General features: G+C 30.5%; 1 protein-coding gene and 1 long non-coding RNA gene across 3 annotated transcripts in view; both read left to right on the top strand.

Annotated features, from left to right (window-relative positions):
* The window catches only part of TkR86C (Tachykinin-like receptor at 86C), a 357528-nt gene that overhangs the window by 47007 nt on the left and 290324 nt on the right, over nucleotides 1–20197 (top strand). The window lies entirely within an intron of this gene.
* Nucleotides 6910–10610, top strand: LOC148280658 (uncharacterized). 2 transcript variants are annotated; one of them, XR_015822544.1, is made up of 4 exons: nucleotides 6910–7148; nucleotides 7774–7979; nucleotides 9218–9370; nucleotides 10548–10610. It is a non-coding gene; the product is annotated as an uncharacterized LOC148280658 (long non-coding RNA). The 2 variants fall into 2 exon arrangements; XR_015822545.1 differs by lacking the exon at nucleotides 9218–9370.

Here is a 20197-nt window from a genome sequence, read left to right as displayed (position 1 = left end):
TTGTATATATACATATACGTGCGTCTTTAGAAGTACAAAATGGTTTTTTAACAGATAGACATGATTTTTTACGCTACAAATATTTATTTTCATAGACGCCTTCAAATTCTTTTGGTTTAACTCAGACATTTATAGGTATATAGTATAATTTACACGTGTTTAAAATAAGTTTATTCAAACAAGTTGTTTGTAAAATTCAGAAAAAACTTTTCATTGACGATTGTAAAATAAAAAGAAAATGATTAAATACAGTATATTTTATTTTCTTCTTGAAAATAACAGTAGTAACTATCGATATATGCATTTTCTGTAGATAAACAATATATGCTGTATAACAAGCAATATTTTTTCTACTCATTTTTTAAAAAGCTATATCCAATGGATAAGATGTAGAGAAGTAGATAATGTTTAGATTGTATGGACAAGACATATAAATTTGGCACTCCAACCCATCTATCTAATAGTAAAGGAAGTAGAAACAATCGTTGTTTAATTATTTTTTTTAAATCATTTTTAAAAGCTCATTTTTCTAATATTCATTCAAAGTTGGGGATGGAACAATGCTATTTGTATAATAATATTGCAATAAGTAAAATAATCAAAATATAATAGATTTTTACTTTGAAATTTATTGCAACGGAGATGGAAAACATTTTTATTGAAAAATATCTTGACTATGTATCTTAACATAAAAAATATTTGCATTATTAGTTATTAGTCATTTTATAATCATTTTTTATTAATTTATTATGGAAATCATAAAATCATTGATAAACACAAGGTATAAGAAAAGAATTCGAAGAAGTAAGGCCAACTACAGATTTCACATTTATATTTATTATAAATGCAGAAAGAACGAGGAAAAATTTAAATTTAAAAAAAACACATTAATTGTTTTTTTTTTTTTTAATATTTAAAAGGGCAAAGACATCGTATTGTAATTTCTCTCCTCTCCTCTTTTCTTTCTTTGTTTCCATGAATATTTATATTTATAACTAAAGTTTAAAAGCTAATAATTCATTAGATACTATTAGTAGAAGTTATGTGTAAAAGTTAAGCAGAAGATAAATTTAAAGCGTTTTTAACAGACATGATAAACTGTAGTATCTAAAGTGTAATATGTCTGTGTCACTAAAACGGTCATTGTAGATAGTTTGTATTCTTCGAAGGGTGCTATTTTTCATATAATTAGTCTGTGAGTGCAGAATGTAGAAGAGTACAGAATGGCGAGTTCTACGAACAGGGACTCGATATGAAATATTACAAACAATTTGTGAGCTATCACTTAGGTTATTTACAATTTTGTAGAGAAAGCGCATATCCAATATGATACGCCGAGTTATGAAATTTGGAGTCGTTTGGTCCCCCCGTTCGGATCAGATGTAATTTTTAGATGTTTAGTGAGAAAAAAGTAAAAAATACTTTTCTTAAGTGGTGTAATGATGCTTTGATTGTATTTTTAAAAGTATGGTAAGTTTTGAAACCTTATTCTGAATAAAAAATATATTTAAAAATTGAAGTGGTACTTATTGAATGAATAATGTGTAATGAGTCCCATATAATACGGTTGGTAACTACAAAATGCAGTTCATACAATATAATGTCAACAATAAACAAGGTAGATATAATAATACGCGTATGTTGGTTCAAAATGAACACATACATACATATAATATGCACCTACATTATATGTAAATATGAATATCATATAATATTTAAACCTTTGTTGAAAATTTATCCAACGTCGAACGTTAAAAAGTATTGCTGCGTTACCATCGTAATTTTTTGCTTGTTTAAAATATTTTATTGAAAATACGTAAAAAGAGACTGGTAAAAGGGAAAATATTTAGATATACTCAAAATAGTATTGATTTTTAGTTTATTTATCAACCTGCTGTAGTTTTACTAAGGACGCACAATTTATTTTGACGAGAATTCCTTCGAAAGCACCGTGAATATTTTAATACTGTAATACATCTTGGAAGGCATGCGGTTCCTAAAGAAATTGGTGTAATAAATCTCAATAGTTCTCCGTTGATAATCCTCGAATACGAGTACTAAGGGAGGGACATTATAGGATGACAATGCCTCATTCGAGTGGCAAGAGCTGAAAGTCAAATCTATTGTGCCTTGCTCACGTTTTCATAGATCACCTTCTACAGAAAATGTTCTTGAAACTGAAAATAGAAGGCTATTATCATAGCCTTTAAAACACGCTAGAAGTTTCGGGAAAAAGTTCAATTATTATTATCATCATCATCATCACTCTTTCCGTACCCGGTGGTGTATAGGGTATTTAATATCATGTATTGATACACCAAATACAGCGTTATTCGATTATCTGTTGCATGAAGGTTCGGTGATAAGTCTCACGCGTCAAGTGTCAGTCCAGGAACCATGTAATATTGCAGTTCAAAAAACATTTTAAAAGGTTTAATTTAATAACAATATTTTGAGTTTATTCAATTTTTTGTAAACGAGGACTGAATTCAACTCCCCGAGGAGCTATTTACATAACCATATTACAACAGAGATAAATAACATTTTAGGGAAGGTAATATAGAAGTCTAGGCATCTACAGGGCTTATGATCTGTCATTGGCTGGTTTAAGTGGCCACCTTACACACCGTGTAATATTCACCCAAATATATAAATATGATAATATAAATATGATTTACCCAAATATTTAATTTTTAGGGCCATTTTAAACGAGTTGTAAATACCCTACTATTAGAAAATGGAAATAAAGTCGGAGTAGAGTGGGATTCGAACCACGGACCATTGATCCGTGAGTCCAAGACACTAGCCACAGGACCACAACCCGATTTGAATTTTATTACTTTATTCCTTCGATTCTTTTATCTGTTGATGTTTGTAAAGTTAAAGAGCTGAAACCTTTATTTATGCGGGTGAGATTCAAATGATTGAATTTTTTCACCTACATACTAGGCAACGCCAGAAACTATACACAGTGTGTAAAGTGGCCACTTTAACCAAGAAATGACAGTTCATAAGCCTCGTTAATGCCTAGACTTCAGTACTACCTTTTTTAATGCTCTTCATCTCTGTTGTAATATGTTAGCCCCAGCGAGTTGAATGCAGTCCTTGTCTACAAAAATAAGGAAAACTTAAAATATTGTTGGTATCCTTTAAACCTTACTCCCCTTTAATGTTTAAATGTTTTATTCCTTTTCTTTCCTGGATCCTCTTCATGTTTCTTTCCAAACTCATAACCATACATACAGGCAACGCCAAAAAAAAATATTTTTTTAATTTCCATACTTCTTCATGGACCAGGTGGATTTATCAAGGGCAGAATGGTGAATGTTACACGGTGTGTAAAGTGGCCACTTAAACCAGCTAATGACAGATCAAAAGCCCTGTAGATGCCTAGACTTCAATATTACCTTCTCTAAAATGTTCTTCATCTCTGTTGTAATATGGTTAAGCTTAATTCATTCTTGGTTATAGCATTCTAGGGCGGATGAAAAGTTCAGTTATTTACGTAAAATGGAACTAGAACCCTGGACACGTATTTGGACAACATAATAATTAAAAATATTTTTTAAATTTGTTAAAATTTAATTTCAGACACATTTTGTGACTTTTCGGTAGAGATTTATACTAATAAATACTTTTGTAATATATAACCTAAATAAAAGAAAACAATGTATAAGCAGCCAGAAATATTAGTAATATACAATTAAAAAAAAGTCTTTTTTTATACTAGAATGAAAATATTATGTAAAAAATAAAAACATTTATACGTAAACTCGTTTCATAACTGCTCATTACTGACAATTTTTTGAGTTTATCTAAATGTTTATAGACCAAAACTGGATTTAAGTCCCTGGGGAGCTGTTTTCTCTTTTCTTTTGTTTGTTGAAAATCTTATTTTTTTCTATTTCTATACTTTTTCATGGACTAGGTAGATTTATCAACAATGTTTTAAGTTGATCTAAATTTCCAATTAGATATTATTTATTCAATTAGATGAATCTCACCGGAATAAAAAAAGGTTTGTGCTCTTTAACTTCACAAACATCAACAGATCAAATAATTGAAGGAATGTAGATGTTCAAATATGGGCAGGATGATGAATGTTACACAATGTGTTAAGTGGCCACTTAAACCAGCCAATGACAAGTCATAAGCCCTGCAGATGCCTAGACTTCTATATTTACTTCTCTTAAATTTTCTTCATCCCTGTTGTAATATGTTAACTACTCATTACTTTTATTATCTCCATTTTTGTGTAATCACCTTAAGGGCACTGTACAAAAAATAAATATCCCTACGTGTCTTGCAGCTACAAAGCGCATGGATGATTTCTATTCTAATCCTCGTTTCCAATTATGACAAATTTCAATTATAACAGAGAGGAGCTAGATTACAGCATGTCTTGCAGCTACAGTGCGCCTGTATGGTAAGAAATCTAGCCCCCATTTACATTATATTTTTATTTGACAATTAGAAGAAGTAGAAAAACTAATTTGAAAAATAGTAGTTAGATTATAACAGATCTTGCAGCTCAAAGCGCATGCACGAATGGAATTCTAGCAAGTAAAAATTACATCAATAAATTTACAAAAAAAACGAAACATTGAGCAGAATGAATACTTCGTGTTTATGCTATAAAGTAATCAATAAAAAAACTAAATAAATATTTCACCGTAAAAATTTCCAAGTTATCTAATTTTAATATTTTAATTTATAAAGTTCTTTCGATCCAGTGTCTTTATTAACGTAAGGATTATTTTCTATCCGATGGTTTGCCAATTCAGAAAAAAATAAATTAATTAAGCCCTTTAAGTGTTCTTTTGCTGTAATATTCTAATTTCTTTTTGTTTTTCAAAAATTGGTTTAATCGCAATCATTAGAGTTTAATTGAGAAGTATACCTAGGCCAATCTTATTATATTTACGGATATTATCTTTGTGATTTTTTAACAATGTTAATACAATTATTAGCTGTGTAGAATGCAGGTTTGATGTTTGATAGTTGGAAATAAGATAATTTTTAGCAAAAGTATACAAATATGTATTTTTTTTTTGCACCACAACAGGCCAGGGAGGCCAATCACATCACACCCAGGCTTGAGAAAAATCACATTTTCTTTTTTTGTGTTATCACCGGATATAAATTTAGATATTTATTCGGAATTTTTCGCTAAAATTTTATTGATACTAAAAGTTCATTCATTTTAATAACTGTTGTTTTATACCAATAATTTTATAATTTAAATGTATTTATTATTATTATTATTATTATTGGAATTTCGACTTGGATTACATGTATACTACAAATTTAATATCATATTTAATTATCCTACAGTTCCGCTCAACATGGGTTTTTACCTAATGAGCTGAAATTAGCTCAACTATATTAAAAGTAATTAATAATTATATTGCTGACAAGCGTTTATTTTTAAATAATCTTGCACGAATGTTTTCACTATCATTATTTATTGAAGTTAAATTATATTTTGATTGAAATTAATATTAAAGGTAATATTATAAATATATACGGTGTTAACTAAGATGGATTGAGTTAATTAAACTATGTTCACCAACAAGTTAATTTGTACCAAGTTGCTGTTTAATTTACTAAATAGGGACTCCTTTTAAGACATGGAACTTTAGTTAGAGACTTGTCATGTGTAGTTATGTTATAAACAGGGTCGTTACCAAGAATAGCGAATATGTGGAAAGTGATCACTTAACTCTTTCACTCTGAGCTTTTTTTTAAATAAAAAAATAAACTATATTATTTAGCTGACTATTAATTGTCTTTTTATATTTAAATATGGAATAAAATTTTTCAATTAGTCTAAATTTGACTACCACCATGCCATTAAGGGAGTAAACAGCTCTTTGAATCAGTCAGAAGCTGGTGACATATAATGTTAGCAAAATTGTAATGTCAAAACTTAGCAATTAGTAAAATCAGCCACTCAATAAAGTGACTAGGCTGTTCATTACAATAACAACAATAATATATATTATCATGTAAAATATTCTACTCTCCAGGGGGTGAAATCAAGAACCTGTCTACAATCATTTAAACATAGTAGAGAGAGAAAGACTGGAAACTCTTGGTCTCACAACGCTGTAGAAATAGCGAAAAAGGGGTGTCCAATACTGAACAGACACTATGGCTGCCCAAATTTAAATTTCATGTTCAAGCAAAAAATGTTATGACTTGACTGACTAAACTTTGGCAAGATCGGGGCATCTCGAAGGAAACTAAAATGTTCATAGTGCGTACGCTTGTGTTCTCAATATTATTATACGGCACAGAAACGTGGACAAATAAAACACAGAAACATGAAAAAATAGATGTCTTCAAGATGTGGTGTTGGCGTAAAATGCTGAGAATACCATGGTCATCCAGAAGGACAAATATCTCCATTTTGGAGGAACTCAACGTAAATATTCGCCTGTCGGCCTTATGCTGCCAACGGATTTTGCGGTTCTTCAGACACATAGCTAGACGTGACCCAGAAAATCTGGAGAAAATAATAATCATGGGCAGTGTGCCAGGACAATAAAGCAGAGGAAAAGCTGCAGCTCGGTGGATTGACCAGGTAAAAACAACGATACGGACGACCCTACATGGAGCTGTGGAGAGGGCGCAGAGCCGTGAAGTGTAAAGACAAATTGTCGATGGAATGACTAGAAAGATTACCAATGATCACGACCCTCTGAAATAAGAAACGTCAAAGAAGTTTAAGCTTCAACAAGATGCTCGTCTTTGAGCACAACCCCCTCTACAAATGCCATGGTACTCGCATAGAAAAATCCAATATGGCGATGAATCTTAGGCGATGCATGATGGTCCATCTATGTAAATCTATGGTGTATACGCAGTACATTTTGTATTGGTTTTCGTGTGGTTTTTATAGTGCGTCACGAGACGCTCGCATACAATTATCATTTTTTATAGTATTTCTAGTAGTGAAAACTCCAGAAAAACCTTTTAAAACGTAAGATACAATAGTGTTTAAATGTTATGTGCCTAAATGCAGAGGAAATTACGACAATTTGTCGAAAATAAGTGATTTTTCTTTTCCGAAAGATGAAACACTTCTACCAAAGTGGCTTCGGCCGATTCGTCGTCATAACTTTGTTCCTACGAGCTCGTCAAAGGTATGTTGATTGATATTTCTTACTAATAATCATAAATCAAAGTAATTACTTAAGCTTGGCGGTGTTTTAAATATCATCGTGTGTTTAAAAACATATTTTAAACTGGTTCCAATTTTAACTGCCATCTTTTAAACTTCAAACTTCCAAAATATCAATTATTATAATAAAATTGATTTCATATTTCAATAAGGTATAGAATGATGAATTGTGTATATGATTTTGAATAGAATCCCTTTAATAATTATTTTATTCGTACACGAAAATGAGGTTAAACATTTGACATTTTGATAAATATTTTTTTGAAGGCTGCGTTGTATTATTTAAGTAGTTCCTTTAATAGTTATTTTATTTCATGTCACAAATGTTTTAAAAACATAAGACATTTGAATACTGCTTGTTTAAGTAGTTTCTCTATTTTTTAAATATTTTTGGTCACAAATGTGCTACTGTAAAACATTGGAACTTTTAAGATAGTCATCTCTTTGAGACTGAGAGCAAGCATTATTATAGTGTTGCTAATAAAGTATTTGAAAATTTTTTTTTACTAAAAATTTGATTGAATTAATAATTAAAATTTGATTTACTTTGTTGTTTAAGAAAAACCTAAAATATTTTTACGTTACAGGTATGTAAATTGCATTTCAAGAATGCATTTTTTTAAACTGCAGCCTACCACACAGATGAATGCACTGGTCAAAATATAAGCCTCTCCCTGAAAATACCTCATTTACAACCTGGAGCTGTTCCTTGTATTCTACCAAATTGCCCCAAATACCTGTTTACGATGTCGGAGCGAGCATTTCCAACGTCAAAGGAATCTGTCCAGGAAAGGTATAAAAGGAAAAAGTTGAATAATATTAAAACTGCTATTGTAGAAAGTTTACACTCATAGAAAGATTATGAATCTCGGATACAGTTTTCAAAACTTAATGAATTTTTAACTTGCCTTCAAATGAATAGTTCAATCTCCAAAGAATGGCTAAAACACAAACGTGACAACTCTGTTACGTTTGTCATTCTTTTAAATGATCCAGATCCAACCATTTTAGCTAGTGCCTATTTAGATAGTAAATTATTGTTAACAATATATGGCATGGGAAATTAATATCAAATTAAATTTATTGAAAGATCATCAATATCCCAGAAAAATAAATGATATTAACGAATTTGAAATTGTATTACAGCAATAATTGTTATTATCAGATTCTAATACTGTTTCTGAGCAATATGACTGTGAATGTGTGCTTTATTTGCTTCTAAATTTAAAACAAAAATACTAAATAAATTTCTGAGCATTTACAGGGCTTATGACCTGTCATTGTCTGGTTTAAGTGGCTACTTTACACACTGTGTAACATTCACCTTTATTCCCATGTTTAAACATCCACATTTCCTCAACTCTTCCATCTGTTGACTTTAGTGAAGTAAAGGAGCTGAAACCTTTATTTAAAAAAAAAATTCCCTCTCTGTTGCAACAAATTTACATCAGAATAACTCCCTAGGGAGGGCCTAACCTGGTGCATAGAGATATTCACCCAACTTTTTTGTAGCATTTTATTGTCAGTATCGTCATCAGTATCGCAAGTTTTTTAGAAACACAGATCATGTTATATTTCCACATAATCGAACACTACTAAGTCTTGGCTCAAAAGTTTTTGGGTTACATAAATAATAAATTAAAATTGTTAACTAACAAAGACCACATTGTAACTTTGAAGATCAATGAAATTCCCTTATAGCCATATTTTGACTATAGGGGGGATAATATTTTAAAAGCTGCTTACAATAATGATAATGCTCATGTTTTTATGATTCAAATTTTGCTTTCTTCATTTTTAAGACGTTGTGCACATTCTCCTTGTTAAAACTTTAAATGCCATATAATTGCACAGCATTATTAAAATCATTATTTGCCTTCAAGAAATAGGATTTAGTGTTTTGTTTGTGGTTACTGATAATAATTGTATAAATAGAAAGGCTATGATGCATTTTAGTTCCCCACTCGAATTAAAAACCACTTTTTTACATCCATGTAATATGTTGCTTATTATTGTTGTTTAATGTTTTAGATTCAGCCCATATATTTACAAATGCATCAGGAATAATTGGTTAAATCAGAAAGATCCAGAAGAAATATTCATTTTTCCATACTTTGGCTATTCTGATGGAACTCTGACATCTAAGGCTTGTTTTTCCAATATTAAGACACTTCATCAAATAGAGTAAATATATATAAAATTTTCTTGTGTTCTCAATCTTAAATCTGTTTTTCCTGCTTGTTTTGAAAGACAAAATGTAAAATTAGTCCTCAGTGTTTTTAACGAATTTGTCCTGAATGCATTAATGACATTAGGTGAGAAGCATAATTTAATTATAAAGTGGTGGAAAGTTGTCAATGAGAAAACTCCGCTTAAAGGCATTAGATTCAATGATGCTCTATAAAAGCCGCTTACTTCATCACCAGAAAGTGAACATTTTGTTTTTCTTTAGAAATTTGTAACATGGTTGGATAAATGGCAAGCTTTAAATTTGAGAAATAATGTCTTTACTAAAGAAACACATTTGGCTTTATCTCGCACAAGTACAACTTTGCTACAAATGACAATATATTACATTCAAAATTTTAATTTTAATTATTTCAAACAGCAATAATTTATTATTATTTTCATATATGGGCACAAATATAACAGGCAAAGATTTCATAATTGTAGAAACTAGTCTTCCAGTACTAACGTACTTAGCTGGTTATTGTGCACGGGTAGCACTTAAAAAAATATGTGTGAGCATTGTTACTTTGTGATAAAGATCCGGGGTGGTATCCTGAACCACTCTCGTGGCACGAGAGAGCAGTTTTTCTATAAAACTTTCTCTCGTGCCACGAGAGTGTCTTTCATACAAAACACACGAGAAAATCTGTTTTCTTGTGCCACGAGAGTGGTTTAGGATACCTAGACAGAGATTGTACCTAAACTCTTATTAAAAGTATAGATCATAGTGGTTTATTGTGCCCTCTTGCAGATGTTCTTAATACTATGCTTTTCAATTATATAATTTTTGAACCAAAAATTTTTGAATCCTCAATTTGAAAAACTTTTTCTAGATTGCAATAACCAAAGAGATTTAGTAATTCAAAGAACTATTGAAACGATTTCAAACCAGCATTTTTTTAAATGACAAAGCTTGCACATCTGGACATTAAAATTATGTTATAGACCAGCTACAAATGCATTATTAAATAACTATGTTAAAAAAAAGGAATTATACTGGTGTAAGAGTAACAAAAAAATGGAAAATTGCTACAGTTTCCAATAGCATATTAACGTGTTTGTTAAATTATACAAAATCTTTTGAACTTTAATTATGAACAAATATTTTTTGTATTATTTTCTATTTTTCCAGATGCATTGCTTCCACTTTCCATGCTCCTTGATCGGAAGAAACTTGATACTGAATTGACTCAAGTGCTACATCTTAAGTGCATTATGAATATTAATGTTATTTTTAATTTATAAGTATTTTCGAATGGAATATTTCATAAACAGAACGACATTAATATAAGGTGCTTATATTTCACTATGAAAAGTATATGTAGTGGAACCTTTATCTATCTTTTTGTATTTCTTACCTTCACTGTTTATTTTTTGGAAGAATCCTTTTAAAATAATCTTTAACCCTACAAGACAAAATACTTGTGTATATATTATCCTCTTTGCCTTATTTTGTAGTTTTAATATTTTCAATTTCCCCTTCATTACATTAAAAAAATTATAGAAGAACAGTAATTTATATGTGGGCATATTATTGTTTTATGTATAAGAACACTATTTATATCAATCACATTTCTCAATCTTCCCATATATTTTTTTTATATATTGAGAATGTGTTTTAAAATTGAGTTTTTTTTTTATCTACGTACACTCCTCGATACTTAATTTTATCCACAGAATTTTTGGCTTCATTATCAATATTAATACTGTATCCTTGCGGTATATTTTTATCTCCCAATATAAATGTTGGTTTTTTGTTTTTTTTTATTTCATTTTTATTTATTCACTTAGAATCATTTTCAAATATTTTCTAAATCATAATTAATCATATTTAATACTTTATCACAATTATCTTCTGATGTGTAAATAAGTGCATCATCTGCAAATATGTATTTTGATTTTACAACAGTTTAGAGATTTACCGATGTAATTTATATGTGTGATAAACAATATAGGACTGAGGCCACCTACGCACACACTTTAGAGGAATATTGTATGTAGGTCCATATCTGTGATTGTGTTTTTTTCTTGAATGAATTTTAATTTTTCTTTTGTTAATTAATTTTTTAATTCTGATTGGCATGTTTCAAAATAATATATAATGTTTCCTTCGGCTCGGGACACCCCTGTGGGGGTGAAAATTATCTTTAAAGTAAAAAATTAATATAAAATAATAAATTAATAAGCTAAGTGTAGTTTCTATTTTCAAAATAATAAATACTAACTGTTAATTATTGTTGATTTAGTCTTATACCCGTATGCAGAGACAAACCTTAAGGTGAGGAAAGTACATTCTATTGTCTTCACCTTCGGGTTATTCTCTGCATTTGAAATTAGAATGTACTTCCCTCACCTTAAGTTTTGTCTCTGCATACGGGTATTAGAGTATATTTAGTCGACATATCTTATTTAAAATTGAAATTTTAAGTACTATGTTTTTTTAATTTTCTATGTTGAACATTATAAATACATATTTTAAACATTTTTTTGTTTTTTATTCCCCCTAAATTGGTATTAATGTTATGTTTCATATTATTATTTATTAATGTCAATGGCAGTGAATGCCTTTTAAATAATAATGATTTTAATAAAATTATCAAGAAAATTCTTTAGTTAAGTTTTACTTAGTTTAATTTGACCAACGAGCGCTTTCCCCTGAGCAAGCTTTGTATAAAAGTTGAAAATGATGTAAACAATTTACCAGTCCCGAAGATTCCTGTTTAGGTGAAAGCGCTCATTGATCAAATGAAACAAAATAGAACTTAACCTAGGAATCTACAAAAACATTAATGTTTTAAAATAATACATAGCAAAAAAATATATAGTAAGAGTGGAAAGTTTAGTGCTACGTTTCGGTACATAAAAGTAAACAAAATAATACAAAATACAAGTAAAATCTTGGGCTTGTTTGTTGAAAAATGTGATATTTAGGGTTTGCAAGAAATAGTCTCTAGAATGCATGCATGGAATGTAAAATGTTTTCTTTGACCCGGGACACCCCTGTGGGGGTGAACATTATATTTGATGTAAAAAATAAATATAAAAATGATAAAATAATACATAAATAAGCTAAGTATAGTTTCTATTTTCAAAATAATGAATACTAACTGATTATTGTTGATACCTAATTGAAATTTTGAAGTACTATGTTTGTAATTTTCTATGTTAAACATTATAATTACATATTTTAAAGCGAAAATTAAAAAGTTTAAAGCAAGGTGTACGCTGATGATGCACTTCTTTTAGCAAGCAGCAAGGAGGGTTTGCAAGAAATAGTCTCAAGAATGTATGATGTATGCATGGAATGTAAAATATTTCCTTCGGTCCGGGACACCCCTGCGGGGGTGAACATTATCTTTATAAAAATAAATTTAAAAATCATAAAATAATAAATAAATAAGCCAAGTATAGTTTCTATTTTCAAAATAATCAATACTTACGGTTAATTATTGTTGATTTAGTAGACATATCTAATTCAAAATTGAAATTTGAAGTACTATGTTTTTAATTTTCTATGTTGAACATTATAAATACATATTTTAAACGTTTTTTTGTTTTTTATTCTCCCTAAATTGGTATTAATGTTATGTTTCATATTATTATTTATCAATGTCAATGGCAGTGAATGCCTTTTAAATAAAAATGATTTTGATAAAATTATCAAGAAAATTCTTTAGTTATGTTTTACTTTGTTTAATTGGACGAACGAGTGCTTTCTCCTAAGCAGGCTAAGTATGAAAGTTGAAAATGTTGTAAACAATTTATTTTATTTTATGTTTATATTTATGTTTATTGTTATATTTATGTTTATTGTTATATTTATGTTTATTGTTATATTTTTGTTTATATTTATATTTATGTTCATGTTTATATGTTCATATGGTAGAATTGGCTCTGCACTTTATAGCCATTTTACTGGAATAAAAATTTAAATAAAATAATATATAATAATAAGTCCTGAAGATGTCTGCTTAGGCGAAATCGCTCATTGGTCAAATTAAATAAATAAGAACTTAACCTAGAAATCTACAAAAACATTAAATTTTAAAATAATACATTTCAAAAAAAGAAAATATATACAAGGGCAACTGTATAAAAGAAATAGATTTTATGGGTATTGAAGCAAAAATGGAAAATTTTGAAGCAAGCTGTACGCTGATGATGCAATCCTTTTAACAAGCAGAAAGGAGTGTTTGCAAGAAATAGTCTCTAGAATGTATGATGTATGTATGGAATGTAAAATGTTTCCTTCGGTCCGGGACGGTTAAAAATTATAAAATAATTAATAAATAAGCTAAGTATAGTTTCTATTTTCAAAATAATGAATACTTACTGTTAATTATTGTTGATTTAGTAGACATATCTAATTTGAAATGGCATATATGATATTTCAGTATTCATGGAGTGCGAATTAGTGACAAATGGAAGGATATAAAAAATTATAGTATTTGAAAGGGGTAGTAAGGTATACATACCGAGTGCATAATAAATGTGAACGACATTACCTTTGAGCATATAGAAGAATTTTTTGTATCTAGGAAGCATGTATTCAAGAGATGGAAGAGTAGAAAAAGATGTTGAACGCAGAATGAATACAGGAAACAATGTAAATGGCAAACTTAGCATAGTAACTTTATTATTTTTATTTTCAAAGGATTAACCCGCTACTAAAGTCTCTATTTTAGAGATTTGACAGCAGATAGGAAAGAGAAGATGTGGAAGGAAGTTATACAGAGAGTAATACATCACAGCACCCAAGCTAATTGAGAAAAATCTTTGTTGGATTTTTTCTTGCAATTGGTGGGAATTGAACCTGCGATGTCAGTTTCACAGTTGGCTGTCTAACCAACTGCGCTACAGCACGTACAAATAAAAATATATTAATCTAAGCTTGACTGGCAGTGCATAACTATGTTTTAGTTCCGACAATTATATATAGAGGTGAATTATGAAACTGACAGAGGAAGGAATTCAATGTATGAAAGCCAAGTAAATGCGGTCAAAATACGATATCTAGCTTAGGCGAATGCATGGAAAATCAATTATGAATAAATCCAGCCTTGCGATACGGCGAATAGTAAAACGGATATGAAAATATTTTTCAAGAATGAAGGGTAGAAAAAGACGACCAAGAATGTTATGCAGTACATAAAGTGGCCACTTAAACCAGCCTATGACAGATCGTAAGCCCTGTTAATGTCTGGAATTTCGTAGATCTTCTCTTAAATGATTTCCATTTATATTGTAATATGTTAATTACAATAGAATTCCACCAAGAACTGACAATATTGCAAATCATAACCTATTTCAGTACGGAGCATCAATTTCACAAATTATGCTTATCAATTTGACATTTTTGACAGTTGTTTATTGCACATTTTAAAATCAAGATGGCGGCGAAGATTGGTCTTTTGCCGCCATCTTGATTTTAGTACCCGGGCCTTTGTAGAGGTGGTTTTGCTTTGAGGCCTTAGCCTTAGGCTGGAGAAAACCAAATTCAATCTCAATACATGGAAGCGTTTCCTGAGTAATAGGGTTGTTGATGGTTGGTATAAGATGCCACAAGAACTGATCTTAGCGTGTAGTCTCAATGAGTTTAAAAATCAACATGATTTGTTTTGGAAAAGTCAAAGTGCGCCAAGAATTAACTTAAGTTCAAATTGATATGAAGCATATCAGCTTTAAGCTGATCGCTTAAAATTAATATAATAAAAAAAAATATAACTTATTGATAAGGCATGGTGTTTTTAGCAAAAAACCAATTTTTCTAAGAATCTGTGTGTCTAATTAGCATACGCATTGAAAAAAACATTTATGTCTACGTATGTTGTACTTTAAAATTGAGTCACTAAGTGTACATTCGTATGTAGCTGAAACGAAATCGAATCGCGATTTTGATAACTGAGTTTGAGTGAGATATATATATATATAGAATACAAATAGCCTTACGAAGGTTTGACATGCTTAAGGCTATAAGGGTCTGAATTATTTTGCAAGAGGAACATTTTTAGCAAGAACAAGCGTTTTACAACAATATATCAAAGAAATCTTTAAATGGGTTTTGAAAATCACATAAAATGTTGTGTTTTAAAAAGTCACGTTCAAAATTTATGAAGTAACTTGAAAAACTTGGAGCACACTTATTCGAATATAAGAAAACATACAGATTTAAATCTTAAATGTAAAAACCTGACCCTTGTACATTTTTCTAAAGAGGGTTACCCCCAAAAGCCTTGTTTTCACACATAAATGGTATTGCTGAAATTTTATTCACACCTTTTATTAATTTATTTAAATAAAATTTTACTTCAATACTATTATTACTTATATAATACTATTATCTTACTTTTTATTTAAACTCAAATACCTTTGAGTTTTTGTTATGATTTACATATCGTGCATCCAGTTGATTTTGAATGAATGTTTTTAACCCTAAAGCGTGTGTGTCTGTTTTAAGCAACAATTACAAAATCTATGATAATTATTAACATGAACTAAGTAGATGTAACGTTGTGGCAATAGTGATAAAAAAGAAAGATGGCATAGCTATTTTTTTCACTCAGACACAAAACAGTGATGTCGTGTGGCCCCTGGCTGTTAGTTTGAATATTGACGAGTTAGAACTTGACGTCGGCCCGCATTATTTGGTAAATAAAACAATAAGGAAAATTAAAATAGTAGCAATCTGCATTATTCTCTAATGAAGGATAACTTGTTTAACATGTTTGGAGTTAAATTCATACATTTGTAAGTTTTTTCTTGAAATTAGAATAAAAAATATCGGATGTCATTTTTATGAGACACAGTACCGATTTTTGTGAATCGATCTTTTTATTTGTCCCAAAAAAGAGACATTGCCAAAAACACATTTAGGAAGTATGTAGATATTTGTTTACTCACTTAGATGATATTATTAATCGTAAATGGGGTTGTGGTCCCGTGGTCGTATAGCAGACTCCGGACGGAAAGGTCCGAGATTCAAATCCCACTCCGCCACAACTCGATTTCTATTTTTCTGGCACAAGTTATTTACGACTACTACGAAATTGTCTGAAAACGTAAATATTTAAGTAAATAATAAGAACTCAAGTTTTCTCTTCATATATACACATGTATTTATATATGTACAGAAACGTCCGTTTAAAAGAACTAAGAAAAAATGTATTTATAAAAATTTAAAAAAAGAATTAAAAAAAAACTCTTCGGATATCCACTATGCCCTACAAAATATTTTATGCTGTCGGAGAAATAGTTGAAAAAAGAGGGAGGGGATGAAGAGATTTTATAACCTAATAAGTGAATATTAGTCCTAACCAGTGCATGTGCTTATTAAAATGCATATTGTGTTGGTTTTATTATTTTAACAATTATGGTGAATGTGTGTATTGGATTTTGCATGTTAGTTTAATTGATGTCCTGAGGAAGAGACGAGTACGTCACGAAACCGGTAGACATAGAAAAGTCGGTAAGTGGTTATATACAAATATATCACAACATTTAGTAAAATGTTGGACCACAAAGTTAATGCTTTAAATACTGTAAATAAAATATTGTGATTGTTTAAATAAATGCAAGTTTTCAAAAAATATTTTTTTCGCGACCTCCTCAACTTACAATGCCCGAATTTACTAGAACAAAGATGTTATGTACATATGCTTTTTATCGTGTTAAGTGCTTAAGTGTATTTATAAAGTTTTGTTTTAAGTTAACAACGCTTAAAATACTGTGGTAAATAATCCCTTTGCGTGCGGTGATGTAACACCGTGTTACCACAAGCAAAAGACAGAATATTCCAAAGCCCGGATATTTAAAAAAAAAACCAGGAGACATGCAGTTTAATAATTCCATTTCCATCATTTTTAAAAATAAACAAAAAAAAAACTTAAATTCGCAGCTCATAATTCACGCGTGCGTCCCTCATCACTGTCAACAACCGAATGGATTTGTTTCACACAACACAGCGTCTCTGTTTTTCTTGTTGTGTGTTATATCTTCGTGCTCCCTCTAATACAGATGCATTGCTGTATTTGCGGACATGATTCTTTGGGTAGCATAAATAACGAGAGATATATCAAGTCTTGTATCGTATGTATACTAGTGCGACATCACAGCCACACAAGAGTTTTAACAAAGTTCTATTTTTTATTTATATTTGAATGCTAGTAACTCAGCGAAGACAAATGTCAAAAGCGGTAAAAATTGCATTTGAATTTATGTCCCGTACACAATTTTTGTAAAATATTTTTTTTACTACTACTACCATCACGTCATTTCCCCGTAGGGATATGCAAAGAGAATGGACAGCCACACACGTCAATCCTGGCGTACATATCTAGTTTCTGCAACATTCATACATTTTATCATACATGCCCTTCGGTTCTGCCAGCTTTTGACATGACCAGACTGAAGATTTTTGTAAGTCAGCAGATCGAAGAGTTGAGGAAATGTGGATATTTAAATATAGGCGAATGGTGAATGTTGCACAGTGTGAAAAGTGGCTACTTTAACTAGCCAATGACATGTCATAAGCCTTGTAAACGCCTATACTTTCATATTATGTTCTCAAAAATGTTTTTCCTCTCTGTTGCAACAAATTACAGATTTTGGTTGATCTGATTTTGCCACGTCTTCCTTGGTCATCCTCGCCTCACGTTACCGTTCATTTGAGCCATATATACTTGCTTGACCATTCTTTCGTCATCCATTCGTTCTACATGATTAAACCATCTCAGATACCCTTCCTTAATCTTATCAATTATACTTTACTCAGATATACACTTTTGCCTGATTTCATCATTCGAAACCCTGTCATACATTGATTTCCCACACATTCGAGATCGCATTTCAACCGCCCTCAGTCGGCTTTCATCCTTTCTCTTCCAGTTCCATGTTTCACGTCCATACATAAGTGTTAGGACTAAAATTCCGGTATGCCGTGCCAGTTTGGCTGCGATTGACAAAAGTTTTTAACAATTACTGTGCTTAATGCGCCGTTTATTTTGTTGCCCGCATTCACCCTCCTTTCAACATCTTTTGCTTCTCCTTGATTTCTTGAAAACACGCTTCTCAGATACACAATTTTTTCTACTTGTTCAAGAAATTCTATAATCACTAATACATTACTATATACATCGTTTTAATTACTGCAAATTACAATTTTGGATGTGGATGTTCAAACAGTGTATAAAGTGGCCACTTAAACCAGATAATGACAGACTTCCATATTTTCTTCTAAAAAAATGTTTTTCTTATTGTTGCAACAAAATTAAATATTATTCCCAAACTATTTATAATTATAAAATACTTCCAACTCTGTAGGCACATTATAATATCTGTAAACAGATGAAATCCACTAACATGTGAAAATTCACCTGTTTTTTTCTACTTGCTACTACATCTTAGATATTATAACAAATAATGCCATTCCTTCAACAATTTGAAAAAAAAAGAAATGATATCACACTACAGATGCAATAATTCATGTCTTAGTCGTTTTCATAGAAACGACACTAGCTAACTGCTGTCAAAATTTGTAAAAAGTGTACTTTAACTTTTATGTGGCAATGGTGTAACACGAGTCTACATAGGCATTAATATTAACACCGTTTTTTTGGCACTATTCAAATTATTTTCTGACCAAAACTCTCGAGCTCCCGAAATATATTCCTATTGAATAAAGCAGATAAGGAACTCCCTAGGGGAGAAATCCAGTCCTTGCCTACAAACTTCTTCTTCTTATCAGCCCGTATATCTCCAGTGCCTCTCCCAAATTATTCAATGTCTCCCTGTCTTGAGCACTGTTTCCACCCATGTCCCACGAGACAATGTCATCAGTCCATCTCCTCTGGAGTATTCCTACGTTCCTTTTATTTTCGTAGGGTGGAGACCCTTTTCAGTACTCTGAGGGTTCACCTGTCAACTTCATCAACTTCTTGTCTCGCCACATGAATTATCCACTGCCATTTTTATCTTCCTACTCTGCTTTCGATAGCGGTAACGTTTGTCCGCCATCTTGTTTTGACATTCCTCATTCGGTCTCTTAAGAGGATTTGCGATGCCAGACAATTTTAGAATGGGTATTTGTCTTCCTAATACTGTGCGAAAAAAAACAACTGAACGTCGGACAAATTTTTCCGGATTAAAATCGACAAAATCGACGTTTAGGTATCACGTTTTCCGCACCCCGAAACTGAACCGTTTTGTTAAGAAAGAGTATTAAATGTAATTTTCGGTGTCTTTATTTTTTTTCCGTTCAAAATTATTTATCATATTTGTTCACCGTATGTCCAAGATGGCAGATGAAACTGGGCGCTTTTTTTAGTTTTTGGATGGTTTTAGCTCCCATTAAAAACAATTGATCAGAAACATCAAAACAATAGGAACACGCCAATAGGGAAATATCACGTTTTTTATTTATTTACATTTTTAAAATTATTAATCATAAGACAAATCGAAAAAAAACAGTTTTGTGTATATAGCAATAAATTTATACAATTCACTTTCTAATGACCTAAAAAATATACAACACATAAACGTACTTAAAAAACACCTAAATTTATCAGTTTTTACAGCCCGTGTGACAAGTGATATGTGATGTTATTTTATCAACTTTTTATTTAAACTATTGTGTTATTGTATATAATATCCCCTCATACCAGCACTTTAGCTGATTGAGAATATTTCGTACAAATAAAATATGTAATGTTATGTAATATGTATAGTTTAAAAACATTGTATTGGGTCATTTATAAATAAATCTAAATCTAAATCTAAAAATTGATA

The sequence above is a fragment of the Micrasema longulum genome, unplaced genomic scaffold, assembly GCF_059751315.1.
Source record: "Micrasema longulum isolate JH-2025_06_02 unplaced genomic scaffold, ASM5975131v1 h1tg000557l, whole genome shotgun sequence".
NCBI lineage: Eukaryota > Metazoa > Arthropoda > Insecta > Trichoptera > Brachycentridae > Micrasema > Micrasema longulum.
The sequence above is the reverse complement of the archived record's forward strand: the minus strand, read 5'-3'. Positions and strand labels throughout refer to the sequence as shown.